Below are 18,252 nucleotides of genomic sequence, written 5' to 3'. Positions count from 1 at the left end.
GAAGAGTTTTTATCAAACCTGTCCCCAGTTTTAAGAGGGATTAGGTATTCTGCTTTCTTTGGTTATACTGCACTGTGGTTAACTACTATATGCATTTGCAAATTGAGCCTTTTTCTTCTTTTTAGCCCATATTAGGAAATTTTTCAATGAACAAATACTAAATAGAATCAGAGTATATGTATTTATTCTAATTTGTGTGTACATGTTCATATATACCCTGATTATCCATATATGATGCAACTATTCAGTTTCATATGTATATGCGTGTGAATATATATAAAAATATAATTAGATGCATCTGTGCCAGTGAACATATGCAAATTATTAAGACTATAAAGATATTTTAATGTAAATGTATATGTATATATACAGAAAAATGTGTAGTCTTTCATAAATAGTAATGCAAAATACTATAGATTTATTATCTATAGTATGTGTGTATGTGTTTAAGAAATCTCCACAGATTTCCAAGAGGGTTTTGATGCCAGGAGATCCTTTGGCTGAAGAAAGGGTTCAACAGAGATTAGTTTGGCCTCTTAAATCTTACATGCTAAAAAACTTGTAGGCATTTGCAGCTGAAAGTGTGCCACCAAAACCCAGAACACTGTCTAATTTCAGTGATTATTTCTGATATTTTTGATACTTTTTATCATTTAAGGGACAGTCAGCAGGTTGTCTGCTTTCCTAATGAGTTTTCTCTCCCTACCTTGTGCCACCTGGTTTTCTTAACTTCTTCTTAACAACTTCCTTTAATGTATGTAAGAAATAGTTGTACTTTGTAACTTTGAATTTTTGATTCTCTGTAAAAAAGAGTGAAATGGTGCCACTGAAAACCTCATCATTAGTGCAGATCAATGGACCAAAGCTTTAATATTAACTACGTTTCAGGCAATTACAATTCTGCCTTAGACCTTGTTGCTTAGTAGGTGTCAGTGAAATGAAATTTAGGTACCAAAGGGCTGATGAATTCCTTCATCCAGAGTGAGGGTTCCCTCTGCTACCTGTGGAGAGATTGTGCACAGATGTTGCTTTTCAGCTCTGTGTTTATAAAAATTAACAGTCTGGTTTTGTCCACCAGCTGGTGATCTGTGCTGAGCAGGGGCATAAATAACACATCTTGTAACTGTGGTCAAATCCTACATACAATAAACATTTATTGGGTCATTTTGTGCTAATTAACTTTGATTTGTTTTCATGCCATCTGTATTGCATCACTTCTTGGGCTTTTAACCAGTTTTGTTTGACAGCTGTTGGTGGAGTGGGTTGCAGGGAAGGGAACAGCTCTGTTCCTGCCTGGACTACCATGGCTGGAACTACCATGGCCATGGCTGCTCCACAGGATGTGGGACACTGCTGGCCATTAACCAGTGCAAACAGAATGAAAAATGGTAATTACTGCCAGTTGTTGGCACTGGGAGCAAGCCTGGATGAAACCAGCTGGTTTGGTGCGTTGAAATTTCTCGATGACTCCAAAACCAACTTTCTTTTGAAGCAAACAGAGTTTTAATATGGGAAAAAAAAATAGGATGGCAGACAAAAAATACTCAAATCTTTATGTCACTAATGGTGGGGTTGGGGAAAAAGGAGGTGGAGGAAGAATGGGACAGAGACAACCCACTTTGCCTAAACCAGGTAGGAATGCAACCACTGGGAGCTTGTAGCAGGATCAGTTTGTGGGGGTCAGGCAGAATGAGTAGAAATTGGGTTGAAGTGGATCAGCTCAGGTTGTTTCTCCTTGTAGCTGTCGCTTGCAGGTGAAGTGGTTTTGGTGCATTATGAAAAGGAGGTTGTAGCATGTCCTGGCTGAGAGGGTTCTGACTCAGAAAAAGGCTTGATCACACCCAAGAGCAAATCTTTTTCATGCAGTGGCATTTTCTTGGGCTGGGGACACATGAGCCTTCATGCAAAAAAGGGATGAAAATTAATTCTCATCTGCTTCAGCTTCCCTGTATGTCTGCAGCTTCACACATCTTCTCTTCTTCCTCCCTCAAGTACAGAAATGAGAAAAATGAAAGGTATAAAACCTGCTGAAGGCAATGTGGTTCTGTGGATAGTTTTAACTTATTATTATTATTTTTCCAGCAGCAGATTGGCCAGGACATACAAATATATTGTTCCCACAGGAACTGTAACCTGACCACTATGTGAATATATTAAGGCATTAAAGTTAACACCCTATAGAGTAATGCAAAATACTACATATGTTCAGGAGAGCTGATTTATGAGCCTTGTGAAGCTGCATAGTGACTTGGTGCAGATCCAGCCTTGATTCAAACACTGCTTGCCTGCAGGGCTTTGTTCTCTTTTATTTATACTTTAATTTATTACAGAAAATTGTAAGAGGTCTGAAGAATACCCGTTTTCCTGGATGCCTGTCCCTGTACTTTTCTCCCACTGGTGAGTGGGAAAGGTGAGATGTTGAGTAACACAAGCCCTAATAATTTCCCTTTAGGGAGTAATTGATTCCCTAGACCCATGTAACAGGTAAAAATTGCCATGGCAAGCCTTGGGAAAATTAGTTTCCTGCCCATTGTGGCTTGTTGTAAGTACTCTTTAATTGAGTTTATTTGTTTATAAAGGCAAAATAAAGGCATTGATCCAAAACTCCTTGAAGCCTGAAGTTATATAAATTCTTAATCAAATATATGTTTGTAGGAATGTGTTTGTGTATAGACAAATCAATGGAGTTCTATAGGTGCATATATTGGAAGACATATTTTTTTACTACACTAAATGATGATTGTTGAATGTGTCTTGGGGCAACAATTAATAAAAAAAGGAAAAAAAGCCCTTTCCCTTGAATCTGTGAGAGTAATCTCAAATTTTCATCTACTGGTGACAAAAGGAGACCACAAAAGGCTCATTAAGGGGAATTTTGAAAGCTAGTTTCCAATTTATGGGAATTGCTGGTGCAGCCTACAGCAGAGACAGGATGTGGGGATATGGTTGCCTCTGCTCCTGGTTATTTTTGGGGCAGATGGGATTCAAATGCCACTTCTTCTCCTGAACAGATGCACCAAGGTGCAAACTCCTCCTCCCAGGCAGAGCCCAGTGTAGGAGTGTGAGGATTTCAGGTGTCCCCTGGAGCCTGGGACAGTGTGGTCAGTGAGGGAGAGGCTGGACAGCTGACCAGACATGTCCTCTAGGGTGAAACCCATCCCACAGTGCAACAACTGGATATAATATGGAAATCTAATAACACAGAATTGATTATCCATAGAATTAAAATGATTTATGGTAGACTGTGAAAAATCCACAACAGAGCAAATAATGTCTCTGAGCACAGGAGATGAAAAGAATCCTTGGTTTTAAATTTTTAAAAATATAGCTATTGTGCATCCAACATCATCTGCTTCAGATAAAATCTGGTTTTGTGCCCATGGTTGAGCAAGTTCAAGTGATGGGGCTTGGAGCAACCTGGGGTAGGGGAAGGTGGCCCTGCCCATGGCAGGGGTTGGACAAGATGATCTTGAAGGTCCCTTCCAACCCAACCCATTCTGTGATTCTCTGCAATTCTCTCTTCTCACTAATGGGGAGGAAAGTGGGTTTTTCTCACCCTGCAGACTTTGTGGGTGGCTCCCCCAAGTGAGTGGGAGGAGGGGAAGCATAGCTCTGTGTTAGCTGGGGAATGAGTTTTTATCTAAAACCACATCAAAATTCTGAACAGATTTTTTTTTTTTTTGAGGAAACTTTCCTAGCAATATTTAGAAATTAAAATTACAGTAATTGTCATGGTGTAATGGCATCCCTCTTCATTTCCTGCTGCTCATGGAGGGAGGAAAGGATAATTACTACTTTGGAACATGGCAGTTGCCAAAAAGATGCCTTTGTTTCTTATTCTATGGGCCTATTTGACCCATCTCTCAAAGGTCAGTAAATTATATTTCTTAGGAGTAGAGAAATGGGTAATAAATGTCTATTTGCATATACAAGTTGTTTTTTTTTTTTTTTCTTTTCCTCCTGACTGCATTTATTTTGTCTTTAAATGGACTTCCTTCCCACAAGAAGCATCATTTCTCCCTTTCTTCCTGTGTTTATGAAGTTGTTCTTTTTATGTGATTAGAGTAAAATTCTCATTTTGGGGGCAGCAAGATCCAGTCCTTGGCTTTATGGAAGAATAACTTTTTTTGGCAGTAATGTCTGCATAAGCTGCATATATCTATGTGAGTGTGTAATGACTTTGGTTATTTGGGCTTCTATTTTTACCAGGCCCTTGTCATGGTAGGTGTTGTATAAGCACAGCTACAAGACTGTGCCACCTTGAGGATCTCTCAGGCTAAGCCAACACCAACAGCTTATTTTGAACAATAATTAATGACGAGTTTTTAAATAGATGCTGCTGATGCTCCTCATGTTTGAAACCAGCTTCCACATTTGTGAGAGGACGTGGTGTGTATTTCCCTGAAATGCAAAATCTAATTTCTCACGATTGAAATACAGCTTTTGCCCCAACAAATGGAGCTTTTTATTTACACATTTGTCTTATTGACTCTACCATCTTATCTCAGAACTCATCCCAGTTCCTAATGTTCCAGTCTGGCTGCTGTATCTCAGGAAATCAAGCCTTAGCTTTGGTGATAATTTATCTTGCATGTGTGGTAGTAATTGCTGTGTCTTTTCAAGGTCGTTTGGGATGCAGCTACTTCTGTAAAAAGTGTTATTTCAATAATGTCAACTTTGTTTTAAATGACTGTGCATCCTTTAAAAGCCATATTGTAATCAACCCACTCCCCTGTTCCTAGGGTTGTCAATATGGAGCATTTAAATCACACAGTTATTTTTTTCTTGACTTTACTCAAGTGTGGGCTTTTGTTTGGTTTTAAAGGGTTTGGGTTTTTTTAAGGCAGTCATTAAAGCAATTTTCTTAAGAAAATTTAAGTATTTTCTTTTCTTTTTCTGCCTCTTTGGGGGTAGATAAATAGATTCTCATAAAGGGATTTAATAAGTGGATGGAAATAGATTCACACATAATCTTTTAATTTGTTCCCTGTATTTTCAAGGGAGGTGGAATCTATTCTGAATGTCCCAAAGTATTCTTGCTCTGCTTCCAGTGTGTCTGGGAAGGGAAGGTCTTTTCTTCTCATCATGCCTACGATCTTGAAAAAAATTTCCAGTGGGCTGTTTAGGCACAGAACTTCTCTAAGTAACCATTAAACTCCCCTTTTGTCAGAGAGGCAGCATTTTTGAGCTGTAAAACTTAAAATGAAGAATCCTGCTCCAGAGCCCTTGGGAAAACACTCGGGTTCTGGATGCTGGTGGTGCCGGGTTTTATGGGACACCAGGAATGCTCTGGGCTTCAGTAAACACATGTAAGAGCCACCCCAAATGCTACTGCAGCTTTACTTGAAGGAATTGTCAAAAGCTGGAGGTATGAGCTTCCAGTAGCATTCCAATCTCCTTATCCTACAAGAGAAGAAAAGTGAGAAAAGACAAAACCTTTTTAAATAAAGGAATATATATCATCAGGCTTGGGGGGAGCTTGCCATTTCCTAAATTGCCTGAACAACATGAACATTGTGGATTTTCCTTGGCAATCCTCAACCAAGTGCCTTTCAAGGGACCAGCCCACTTTGCCTGTGTCTGCTGATAGAACCAGAGACTGCAGCTGCCCCTATCAGCACACAGGCAAAGAACTGAGTTTTCACTAGCTGGGTTTTGGTTAGTTAAGGGTTTTTTTTTTTTCAGTTTGTTTGTTCCCCTGTGTGTTTTTCTTCTTTTCATTTTTTTTTTTTTTTTCCTTTTGTGTGAGTGAGAAAGGACAGAGGCTTCTGTGTGGGCAGAGGATGAAGGAGAGGGAAGGGGCTCTTTTGTACCAAGCCTCCTCCAGAGCAGCTCCGCTGGCTCCTCTAGCCCAGCTCTGACTCACTGCTGGAGCCACAAACCAAAGCCTTGTTTTGTCTGGAATGTGCCAGCCTCGCCCCCAGCCCTGCAACCACTTGCTTTTATGCTCCCAAATCCTGGCAGACACTTTGCTGTCACCCCTCGCTGGCACAGCCCCTGCTGGGAGGGCTCTGCTGGGGGAACGGTGACACCGGGGTCGCGTGGAGGCGTTTGGGGCCACACGGTGAAAACACAGCCATGAGCCAGCCTTGCTGATGGGAGAGAGCACTTTGACAGGGAAAAAAATCCATATTGTGCCCAGGGGCTGGGACAGATCACTCAGCTGGTGCCCGTGTTGCTGCTCTTCCGTAGCCAGAGACAGCTCTATAATGTATTTTTCCCCACTGCGTGAGGTGGCTGCCTGAGTGGTTGCTGTGCTTGTGTCTCCTGGAGTAACAGAATGGTTTGGACTGGAAGGAACATTAAAAATCATCTGTTTAAAACCCCCTGCCACGGGCAGGAACAACTTCCACCAGCCCAGGTTGCTCCAAGCTCCATCCAATCTGGCCTGGAACGTTTCCAGGGATGGGGCAGCCACAGCTTCTCTGGGCAACCTGTGCCAGGGCCTCCCCCACCCTCACAGGGAGGAATTTCTTCCAAATATCCAATCTAAATCTACCCTTCTTCAGCTTAAAGCCATTCCCCCATGTCTTACCACTCCATACCCTTGCAAAAAATCCCTCTCCAGCCTTTCTACCCCCTTAAGTACCGTCAGCCCCTAAATTTAAAGAATGCTGCAAATGCACATCTCCTGCCACATCAGGTTCATTCAAAAAAAAGCATTTCTCACCCATTATATGAGATTCAGACGTGGTCTCAAGGAATTCTCAATCCTCTTTCCTCCTGAGCATTGCTTTTTACCCAGTGAGTGTGGGCAGTTCATGGTTGCAGTCAGCACTGCTGGCACAGATTTGTCTATCTATAAATATATATGTGTACTGATGTATGCTTACATCAATATAAATAAATACAAATAAAAAAATAAAATTAAATATAACTGTAAATGCAGTGGCAGCTGGATGGACACTCACCTTGCTCAGAGAGCTTTGTCCTTGCATGCAGCTTTTCTGGGCAGTGAGGGTCACCTCTGGCAGCTCTGTCAGATCTGTGTGACAGCAGCTGGAGAGGAGAGCAAGCACAGGCCAAGATCCCAGAGCTGATGAAAATTAGGCTGGATCTGCAGGACATGCATGGCCACCATGGCAGTACTATAATTATTAAAAAAATGAATTAAAAGCTTGAATTTTGTTCACTTTATGGGCTTGACTCCCTTGTATATGACTTTTTTTTTTAAGAAGCATAATTATATAGTTCTGCCCAGTGGAAGTGGTTTCTGCTGGAGTGAGGGGGCTGCTCATGTAACCCCATCCACCTCCCTTCCTTCAACCCCACCCTCCCTAAGGTGCACTGCAAGAGTCTAAATTGACTTTTGCCTTGGCAAAGATCACATGCAGCAACTGGAGTAACAAATGTGAAATCTTACTGAGTGTGTCACCTTGCTCCAAAGTGAGTGCAGTGTTATTTAATACATTTAAACCCCCCTGTGGAGATGAATTATTGAAAGGAAGGAAATTGTATTCTTCTAAACCCACTTTGATGGCTGCATTTATCACATGATTAAATGGGGACAGCAATGGTATTTTCCCACTAAAAAATGTGTTTGGAAATAGATTAACCCTTGCTGCACCAGGGTGAAGACAACAAGGATATTTATTGACCTTTCTAGGGCACATCTTATTAGTTTTCAAGGTCTAAATAAACAAAGTTATATTCACTATAAAACCAAATAATATAAACCCCTTTTCCTCCTATGTAGAAGGCAGTGATGTTGCCTCCCCTATACCTCATCTCACCAATGGAATCTTAGACTCATGGATTTATTTGAGTGGGAAGGGACCTTAAAAACCATATTATTCCAACCTCCTGCCATGGACAGGGACATCTTTCACCAGACCAAGTTGCTCAGGCTCTTTGAATTGGTCACAAATATTTCTGGTTTATGAAAACATGAGGAAACACAGAATCACACTTTTAATTCTGATTCTTTATTCTGTTCCTTAGCTGAAAACTGTAACCCAAATTTGTGGGTTTTTTGCCAAGTGATGTACTTCCAGTGACGTGCTGGTTTGTTATAGAGTTTCATCCTCACTTTTAATGATAATCCAGGAAATTCCTTTGGAGCTAACTCATAAAGCTGGACATACATCAGAGACATCATTTATATATAGTGTCATTATAAAACACAACAGGTTCTGTAGGATAAGCCATGTGGTGCAGATAACATTTCAAGTATTATTTCTGAGCTGATAGCAACAGCCTGTGTGATAAATAAAATAAATGTGTTCACCTAAACACAGATGGAGGTTCTCCACTGCAATCTCACAGACTTGTTGATTTGAGAAGATGCCTCTAAAGCAAACAATTCCCTTAGATTTAAGAGACTTTTTCACCCAATTGTCCCAAAAATGAAATGAGATGATGGTTCAGAGCCATGAGCAAACCCTGATGAAAATTCCCTGATATGCTTTTGTGGATAAGAATGGCAAGGTGTTGGACTTGATGGTCCTCAGGGCTCCTCTCTAATTTGAGTTATTCTGTGGTTTCTATGAATGAAAAAACTGAGTTATGAGTGTTGCTCGTCACAGCCACTGTTGGGAGCAGATCCAGCTTGTGTGGTTGGTACCTGCTGAGCATCACCCTTGTCCCAGCTCATCCCTGTAAGCTCTTAATTAATCCTGGGGGAAGTGTTGCAGCCATGCCACCACAGATCTTCTCCTCCTGTGGGTGCTCAGATGGGCAGTTTGTCACTTCAGCAGTGACTTGACAGGACTGCATCTCGCTGTGGCCCCTGCAGTAAAACACAGTAAAGCTTTGCAGTGTTCCCTTCGTTAATCTGCTTTAATTAAAGCTGTGCTACCACGTGGTACCCTGGGATGAGCATTAGGTCACTCCAGTGGATTAATTTGGTTTGGTGCAAGAGGGCTTTTTCCCTGCTAAGGTCTCAATCTCACCTCTTGTCTCACTCCTCTCTTCTCCAGATGCTGGAAGGGAGCTGGGAATGGTAGAGCAAGGAAAGTTCTTCCCCATGGGAAATGGAAGTTGATCTTCTGCTCTGTTTTGTGCAGCTTCCCAAGTTGTTAGCCAGACTCACAGATAAGGGGTTCCCAAGTTCTTCCTTGGCACGAAGACTGCCATGGAGAATCCTACAGTGGCAGTGTGGAAAAACTGGATGGAACTGTGAATGTTTCTTTCCATGAACCCAGTTTTCCATGGGGCAAAGCCAGAGATCATTTCCAATCCATGCAAGCCCTGGATTTTTTGTGAGCTGTGGTTTGCACACCTCACTTGGCTGAAATGAAAAGTCTCAGTGTTTTGTTTTCTACCTTCACTGAGTCTGCAAAGTCCTGAATGAGGTGATTCCTGAAACCTTAACTCAATATTACACTTGAAGCAATTGAATCTCTTAATCTGCTACATTTCTTGCTTTAAAAAGGATTTTCCCTTCCCTTTCTCCTTTCTGTATTGGGTTACATTCACATGCAGAGCTCAGCAGTGATGTGCTGAGAAACACAGATGATTGCCCTAAAAAAACCCAAAAAAACATCCAGCAAACAAAATTTAAAAAAAAATAAAACCATCTTCTTGTTTATTTCTCGTGAGTAAGGAAATCACAGTTGATTTCTGGTGAGTGAGGAAGGTGTTTTCTCCCTTTCTGTGCCCAGCAGTTTGTAACTGGTTAGATGATTTAAGGAAAGAGAATGGGAATGTGGCTTTTATGTGCAGCAGGACATAGTGACCTCTTCTGGAAGCTGATCACTGGGAAGTTTCATGGCCCTGTGGCGGGAGCTCCTAACTTGACCCCTCTTTTTAAACATGATTAAAAACACCACTGAAGAGCCAGGCACGGGGAAAAAAAACCAAAAGAGCACCTTTTCCAGCAGCTGCTGGGAGTGGGGTGAGGGAGGCTGTGGATGCTGCACGCTTTGGAGTGCCATCTGCTGGCACAGGACTGGTCGGATGCAGGAGCTGGGTTTTACACTGCTCGGATGAAAACGGTGTCAGGGAAGCCCTGATGAATCACTGAGATGAGAACAGACTCTGTAAAGAGTTGGGGTGAAACAGGATGTTTTGTGTGTCTGTTGAAGAGAGAATACCTTGCTCAGTTGTGGAAATTTGTTCCACGTCCCCTTCTCTGTACTAAGGAGAACAAACATTAAATAGAATTTAAATAAGTATATTATTAATATAATATTAATGATTTTGTGTATAAATTTTGTGTATAACTTCTGAGGTTCCTAGGGAGGAGGAATTTGAGTTTTAGGTCACATCTGCTGTGATTTTGGCAGGTTTTAGTCTGGTTTTGATCTTTAGTAAAGTCCACAGAGCTGTGCAGGTCCTCTCCCTACCCAGTTCATGTAATTTTGGCACCCAAAGGTGAGCACAGGTCTTGCTCATCAGCACATCTGCCTTAGGCCCAGTAGGGTCTGGAAGGCCATCTATAAATAAATGGCAGAGGGTGACCCACTTCTGGTGTAGCATGGGGTAGTGTTAATTTGCTATTTTGGAGTTTAAAAGGTTCAAAATTATTTAAATGAACAAGAAACCTCAGCTCATGGGTGAGAGCAGGTCAAGGTGATAGCAAATGGTGGAGATCTGTTGGACACCTGCCTGCCCGGTCAGAGCTGCCAGGCAGTCCCAGCCTGGAAAAAGTGGGGTATGAGAGAGAGTTTTTCATTATAGACAACTGTATTTTTTATTTAAATATTTTGGCATCTGCCTTTAATTTTTTTTAAATATGTTTTTATATGTTTCTACCCAAAGGGACTCATTTTACCGAGATGCGTTCTTCGTATATGGGATGTCATTTGTTTCCTTGTCCTACACCAATCCTGTTTATTTTGAGGTGCATTTTATTTTGAGCTTGATGACATCCAGTGTTAGAAAAACCTTTTTCTTCTCCTTACACTGCTTGTTGCTTCCAAGCCTGCAGGCACTGACCCATTGTAGACTTGAGTTCACACAAAATCCCTTTAATCATCCTTTTGCCTTCTTGACTCTCCCCCTGTGCCCTCTTCAGTCCCAGAGCTCACCAGTGCTGTTTTTTCCTCTTCTAAGCTGTGAGGAGCTGGAAAACATTGCAAATTATTAACTGACCACCAAAACAAAGGTTTTTGAAAGTGTTGAATGGAGCTGTGTGGGCTATTTTTGGAACTGCTTTATTTGGAATTGCTTCTTTGTTTACAAACTGGTGATTGTACATAAGGCTTGAAATAGGAGGTGAGTTGGGAAACCTCACAACGCTGAATTTTAGTAGATGCCCCTGCAGATCACAAACATTTTGCAAACTGAGGTGTTTCTGTCTATAGGGGAAAGAACCCATCCCCATTTGTGGCATGTTGCCCCTGGCTTGATAGCAGTGCCCACCAAAGCTGCTCTGTCACCCCCTCAGCTGATCAGGGGACACAAAATGTAGTGAAAGGCTTTTGGGTCAAGATAAGGACAAGAAGAAATCACTCACCAGTTACTGTCACAGGCAAAGCAGGCTCAATGTGGAGAAATTAGTTTAATTTCTTACCAATTAAATCAGAGTAGGATAATGAGAAATAAAACTGGATCTTAAAACATCTCTCCCGTACCCCTCCCTTCTTCCCAGGAAAACCCACTCCTGAATTCTCCACCTCCTCCCCACCAGCATCATGGGGGGAAGGGGGAGGGAAGTGGGACCAGTTCATCACAAGTTGTCTCTGCTTCTCTTTTCTTCCTCATCCTCCTCCAGAGTGGGGCCCTTCCACGGGGTCTGTCACACCAGTAAAACTGATCCAGCACAGGTTCATCTCTCCACAGTTCCACAGCTCCTGCCAGGGCTCTCTGTCTTCCTCTGTCTTGGGGTTTTTGTTCTGTTTTTTCTTTCGTTCTAATTTTTTTCATGATTCTCAGAAGGAAATGGAAATTGGTGGTTCTGGGTGTGTTTATGAGGAGGAATAGGTTGAGTAGCTGCCAAGTGCAAGGACTTTTTGCATGCAGAATTGATGTGTTTCCTGGGTTTGTTTGTCCACTGTTCATCATGGAATATGGGCTATGGGACTGGGAGTAGACCAGGCAAGTGAAGTCGGACACTTTTGTGCAGCCCCTCAGTGAGTTTGAACACTCCTGTCTCTGAGGAGAGGAATTGGGCCAGGGTGTCTTCACAGTGGGGGGATCTGGGGAGCATCCTGTTTCTTTCAATAAGTTTGTGTTGTCATTTTCCTCACTTATAGAGCAGGAAAGGTGGAAGGGAGAATGAAAGTATTTCAGGGAGATTTCCTCTTCAAGAGAGTCGTGTAGTCATTGCCGAGGCTGACAGGAAGTCATTTTGCAAAAGGAGTGATGTGGCACCTTCCTCTGTTCATTTCCCTGAGTTTCTACTGAAAAGCCAAGGAATTGGTGGGATATTTCATATTTATCCACATCATTACATTTAACACCTCAGAGCTTTCCTTTTGATATCCTCTGTTAATTCCCAGCATCACAGCAGGAAACAAATCAATCTCCTCGTTCTCTGCTGCAAATATTTGGTGATGAGGTTACTGATAAGCTCTAAATTAGTTTTCATAGTTTCAGAATGCAAAGTTGTAGATGTTATAGCCTTACATACCATGGCAACTGGTTCCTCTTGGCAGGTTGCTCCACTGCCTATGATAAAGATGACTTTGGCTTCATTTCAGGACCAGTGATGTGAGAAGACTGCTTGTCTGCAAAATCTTTTCCATCAAGAAAATTCCTTGTGCTATGATTCACTCATACCATATGTGGAGGAATTTAATGCTGGGTGAGACGCATGAAGGAAACCCCATGGGAGGAGAAATGATTTGACAGCTGATCCATAGAGCTCTTTCAGCCACCTCTAAAGAAAATGCTGTGATGCCAGTATGAGTTTCATTACACATCTGGGTTTGACTCATCCACTACAGTGAAAGAAGAAAGAAACCCAAAGAAATAATTAAAGCTCATTATTGAGTGTATATGAAATAGCATTATTAAAGTATCTCCCTCACATTTATTTATAACCCTTCTTCCTGACAGAGCCTGACGTGTTTCGCAAACACCACTGAATGATTATATGTTCTTTGCCCAAAATCTGAGGATGTTGCTCTGAATTCTATTCATCACTTGCTCAGTCAAAATTTATGTTCCCGCACAATCTGTACGTTTCTGAGATCTCTTTGTGTAGGTGCATTACTCATGAGACCTACCAGGCATATTTAAAATAAGTCAGGGTGGAAGGGCTCAAATTTCTTTCAGAGACAGCCAAGTTCTTCTGAGGAGTGTTGGACTGGGCACTGTCACTGCATGACAGGATGAGACTGGAAGAGAAGAATATCTCCATCCTCACAATCCACACATTTTGGTTGGCAGGATGGAGTTGCCAATGATGACACATATCCAGGACAACTGAGCCATGATAGCTCCTCTTGGAAAAATGCCTGTGACTTCAGGATGTGTGCAATGCTCACAACCTTTTGTAAAACTCAGCCAAATGTAGTTTCTCTTTTTGACCATGGCAGTGATTGTTCCTCTGTACTCAGCACTGGTGAGGCCATGCCTCAAGTGCTGTGTCCAGTTCTGGGTCCCTCAGATCAGGAGGGGTTGGAGCATGTCCAGGGAAGTTCACCAGAGCTGGAGAAGGGTTTAAGGAGTCAGTCCTTGAGGAAAGGCTGAGAAAAGGCTGGGGGTGTTTAGCCTGGAGGAAAGGATGCTCAGGAGGGACCTTCTTGCTCTCTACAATCCCCTGGCAGGAGATTGTAACCAGGTGGGGGTTGCTCTCTTTTCCAAGGGAACAAGGGACAGGATGAGAAGAGATGGCCTCAAGCTGTTCCAAGGGAGGCTCAGGTTGGACATCAGGAAGAATTTCTTCATGGAAAGGATGGTTAAGCATTGGAAGGGGCTGCACAGAGAGGTGGTGGAGTCACCATCCCTGGGAGTGTTCAAGAAGCGACTGAACATGGCACTTGGTGCTCTGGTCTGGTTGACAAGCTGGTGATTGTTCCACATTTGGACTCCATGATCTTGGAGGTCTTTTCCAACCTCAATGATTGGAAAACATTGAGGTTGGAAAAGACAACCTTTCTCACAAAACTAAAGCTTGATCAGTGTCCTTGGGAGACTTGGCCAGGACACACCTCAAGGGCTTGTTTCTCCTCTGTGTTCCCACTGGTCTCCCCCCGTTCCATTTGCCAAATGAGACCTGAAAATAGATCAGAGAGGTATGGATTAGCTGTGTGGCTTTGGTGTATTAGCACAGCTGTGTTTGAGCTGAGCAGCAGCAGGGGTAAAAGCACAGGCAGAGGATGCAAATAAAAGGACTCCAGCAGAAAGGTAATGTAAACTCATCAGGGACTTTAAAATGCTGAGCCAGATCGATGCTCCTTTGCTGATGGAAAGTGTCACCTCCCTCAGCAGGCAGTGTCAGTGGCTCAGGGAGAGCTTTTCATGGAGAAGGCTGGTGTGCAGCCTCATGATTATGATAAAATATGCAGGGATATTGTGGACTCAGTCACCTTCCACAATTTGGTGTGGAAAATATATGTCCAGCACTAACTGTGCCAACAGTTTCTTCACTCAGTCTGATCTCAGATAAATGCAGGGTTTAGTATTTATCTGGAAAAGCATTTTTTTCCAATTCTTCTTCTTTTTTTTTTTTTTTTTTACCTATTTTGTCTTTATTATTAGAAGTGCCCTGTGTTCAATTCTTTTCCAGAATGTGGGCAGAATGTTTCTTATCTTCAGAAATTATTGACAAATATTTCTTCAAGAGAAGATAGATATTTTTGTCTAAAACTGAGATTTCCTTCTCCCCAGTAGTTGGTCTGTGTATGATAATGAAGGAGAAACAACAGGAAAGTGTAGATTTTTATAATGGCTATTCTGTTTTTGGAAAGATTTTCTGCCTTCCTTCTCTCACCCTTCCTGCTGAAATATATCAGCAGTAGTGAGGGTTCCAGTCCTTGTGAGGGTCCTGTCTCAGCTCCTGTCATACCTGACTGGGAGATCTGTGCATTTTAGGTAACCTGGATCTGCCTTTGGCTTCCTTTCAATTCACTTCCAAGCTTTCTTCCCTCTTTTTCCCCTTTCTGAGCACATCTTGTGTTCTTCTTTCACTCTTGACAGTCCCTGCTCTATTTGTTTGGGTGTCCCTCTTCCTTTGTCACCTTCTCTTATTTCCCCCCGTATTTTGTTCATGTCATTCCCCTCTGTAAAATTCTTGACAAAACACGTGAGAGCAAACAGCACTGAAGCCATTTCCTTGTGACGTGTTCCCCTTCTATAGCATATGATATGATCAGTTACATTTCTGCCCATAACCATAGGATTGATATTTAAATTGTGCTTATTGACATAATGATACCCACTGTGAGGCTAACAATATAAATATGCTGGAGGAACAGCTAGGAAAACAAGATAAGAGAGTCTCAATGCCCAGGGGACATTCACAAGGTGGAGAGTAATAGGGGAGCATTATGTATTTTGCTCATCAACAATTTTACAATGAAAGAGGATTTAAAAACTGCTGCAGTTTTCTGCATATTAAGAGTGTGAGGTGAATTGGGATTAGCTTTTGTAGTGACTCAGTGTTGGAACAAACTACTTGTGACTCCAGCTTAGTTTGTGAGGTTCCTCACCTCCCTGGAGCCTGTGGAAGTCCAAGGTGTCCTCAGCAAATATTGCTCTCTTCTTATTTGAAAATTTGAAGAGATGTGAAACGGGGTTGATCCAGTTTTGGGAGTTTGAATGGTTAAAAAAAGTCTGTTTCTGCCTGATTTCTGCACTGCCCTTTAGAGTTCTCCTTGGAGAGGAGAGTAGGGATCTTCATAACTCAGAAGTACAGTGTCCTCCTGGAAAGTAACCATCTGAAATGAAACAAATGCGTTCAGTACAGGTGTCACTGGATAATTAAATACCAAAAGCCAAATAGAGGTAGAAATAACTTTTGACAAGACATCATGGGAAAATAAAGGATCAAAAAAGACAGCATTGATAGACAGGAAAATTTTGCTATAACCTTCACTAGGATCAAAATTCTACCCTCATCACAAAATCCCAGGAATTACAACTCTTTTCTTGATGATATTCTATCTCTTGGTCTGGGTCCCTCCTTGTAACATGAAAGCTCAGCCAGAAGTTTGGTAGAAAACAGTGGGTTTTATGAGGAAGCAAACTTTTTACACAGTGGTTTCATCACTGCAGTACATCCTTCTGGGTCTATCTTGGGCCTCCCTTGATTGATTTAAATTGACCTTCAGGATTCTTCTTGCTCCTGAGCACTAAATCCTGGAGAAGCAGAGACCTCCTGTCTGGCCTGAGCCCATTTCATGGATTATCTCTGTGTCTGTTCTCTAAACTCTGTAGCATCTTCAACAGACACAGCACCGAGCGTCTGCTTCCTCCTCTCTCCCCACCACTGGTTTGTTTCTAATGAAATATTTATTAAGTGAATGATATTTGCAGTCAGAGAAGGAGATAATTCATGCAAGCAATCAGCTCTGGGTTAACTGGAGAATGAAAATGTCTTGGACCGTAGCAAAAACTCATAATCAAAGGGCTCCCCAGCTATCCATCAAACAATCAATTACTGTATCCATTAGTCCCCTTTCACCACACATTAGAACAATTTACTAGACATGCTAATGTCCAGGTCATTGCTCCTTAAGGATGAGCAAACAGCAGGGGCATCTATCAAAGTTTTGATGCAGTCTGATCTCATTCAATGTGAATATATAGCTTAGATCACTTCATATTCTCATGGTGTTAAGTCTGTTAAAGACCTGGTCTATGAGGGAGATGCCTCCTGTTAGTTGTCTCCTGTTCTCACCAGCTGAGGGAAACTCGTCAGAAGAAGCCGAACTTTTCACATGATTCTGCCTTCTGTGTGGCAGATGAATAAACAAACTGCACATCAGTAAACCAGAGGTGGTTTTGTCATTTCTTTGTCACACTGGTCAGGTAATTGCAAACATGTTTCTGCTCTTACATGTGCCATGTGGGAGAAAACAGGATTTCTTCATGAAGAGGGAATCCAAGAGGCAGCTTCTAGGGCAGCACCCCAGACCTGTCTTGCCTCTCTGTCCTCACCTAGTTCCTGGGAATGCAAACCATGCATGCTGAAGGAATCTCTGTTAATTCCTCCACAGTGTAGACTTCTATCTCTGAAGGCAACAAGACTCTTTCTACAGGTAGCTGGGAGAAACAAACACATCTTAATGTACTTAGCTGAGCTAAGTATGATATATTGTTTTCAGTAAAAAGAAAAAAAATTTATGTGGCTTTTGGACACGGTTTTTTGGGGAAAAAAAAAAATCTATGTGGCTTTTGGTCAGGGTGTTATGAAAAAAAAAAATTATGTGGTTTTTTTCATGTTGTTTTGGATTGTTTGGGGTTTCTTCCCCATAGTCTCCCTTGGCCACAGCTGAGCATGTGTAGTGTAAATCTCTACTTCTGAGCCTGACATTCAAGGCTCCCTTTATAGTCTATGGCACAGTCTTGTGTTAAGTAGCTGTCAATCTTTTTTATCTGGAGAGCAGGGCTCTTATCTCCATTGACTTTATTGACCATGTCTCCATTGATTATAGTGGGAGTCTTAATCAGGAGCTCGAGGTCAGTGCCTCCACTGTGGGTGTGCAAAGTTGGAGAGGTGGATTTCTGGCAGTTCAATTTGCCTGATCAATTCAAACAGAGATATCCACTGTGCAAACATCTCAAATTGATGTTAAGAGGGATCCCACTTACGTGTCAATACCACCAGTCCTGAACCAGCATCTGCCTAATTTATCCCTCCTTCTCTGAATGACACTTGATATCTGATGGAACAAAGTGGCAGCTCTGTTAACAGGGTAAAGCTCCTTGTCTCTATTGCCAGTTGGGAGAAAAGGCCAAAAAATGAAGGGCAGAACTTTATTGGATTGAATCTCCCACTAGAGAAACCCACTTCTCAGTTTTGAGTAGACAAGGAAAAGAAGGAAAATTCCCTGCAAACACCCTTCCTGTAGTTCACCCTTTTTCCCTCCAGAATTCATGGGTTCAGTGACAGTCTGCACCCATTTGTGTTAGCAAGAAGCTTCTAGTGCAGTGAAAACCTGGGTTTGTGTGATAAAAATCTCAGTTTCAAGCACACAAATTTTCAGAAGAATGGCAGAAAACTGTTGCCTTTCCACGGAGAGCATCCTGCTCCAATGTGGGCTTGCAGACAGATGTCTCTTTCAGGGAATGAAATATGATTTTAATTCAGTGAGTGTGCCCCAGCCTTTCAGAATCAGTTCATTACTTTTTTATTACTGTAGGGGTGGAAAATTATCAGATTTGAGTCCTTTGGGAGTGGGTCAGATAGTTAGGAAAATT

The 18,252-nt window shown here is 42.0% G+C and overlaps 1 protein-coding gene across 5 annotated transcripts in view; it reads left to right on the top strand.

The window, feature by feature from the left end:
- TSNARE1 (t-SNARE domain containing 1) overlaps nt 1-18,252 on the top strand; it is a 450,161-nt gene that overhangs the window by 209,293 nt on the left and 222,616 nt on the right. The window lies entirely within an intron of this gene.

Source organism: Haemorhous mexicanus, chromosome 1 (genome assembly GCF_027477595.1).
Source record: "Haemorhous mexicanus isolate bHaeMex1 chromosome 1, bHaeMex1.pri, whole genome shotgun sequence".
Classification (NCBI taxonomy): domain Eukaryota; kingdom Metazoa; phylum Chordata; class Aves; order Passeriformes; family Fringillidae; genus Haemorhous; species Haemorhous mexicanus.
This window is presented reverse-complemented; position numbering and strand designations above follow the sequence as displayed.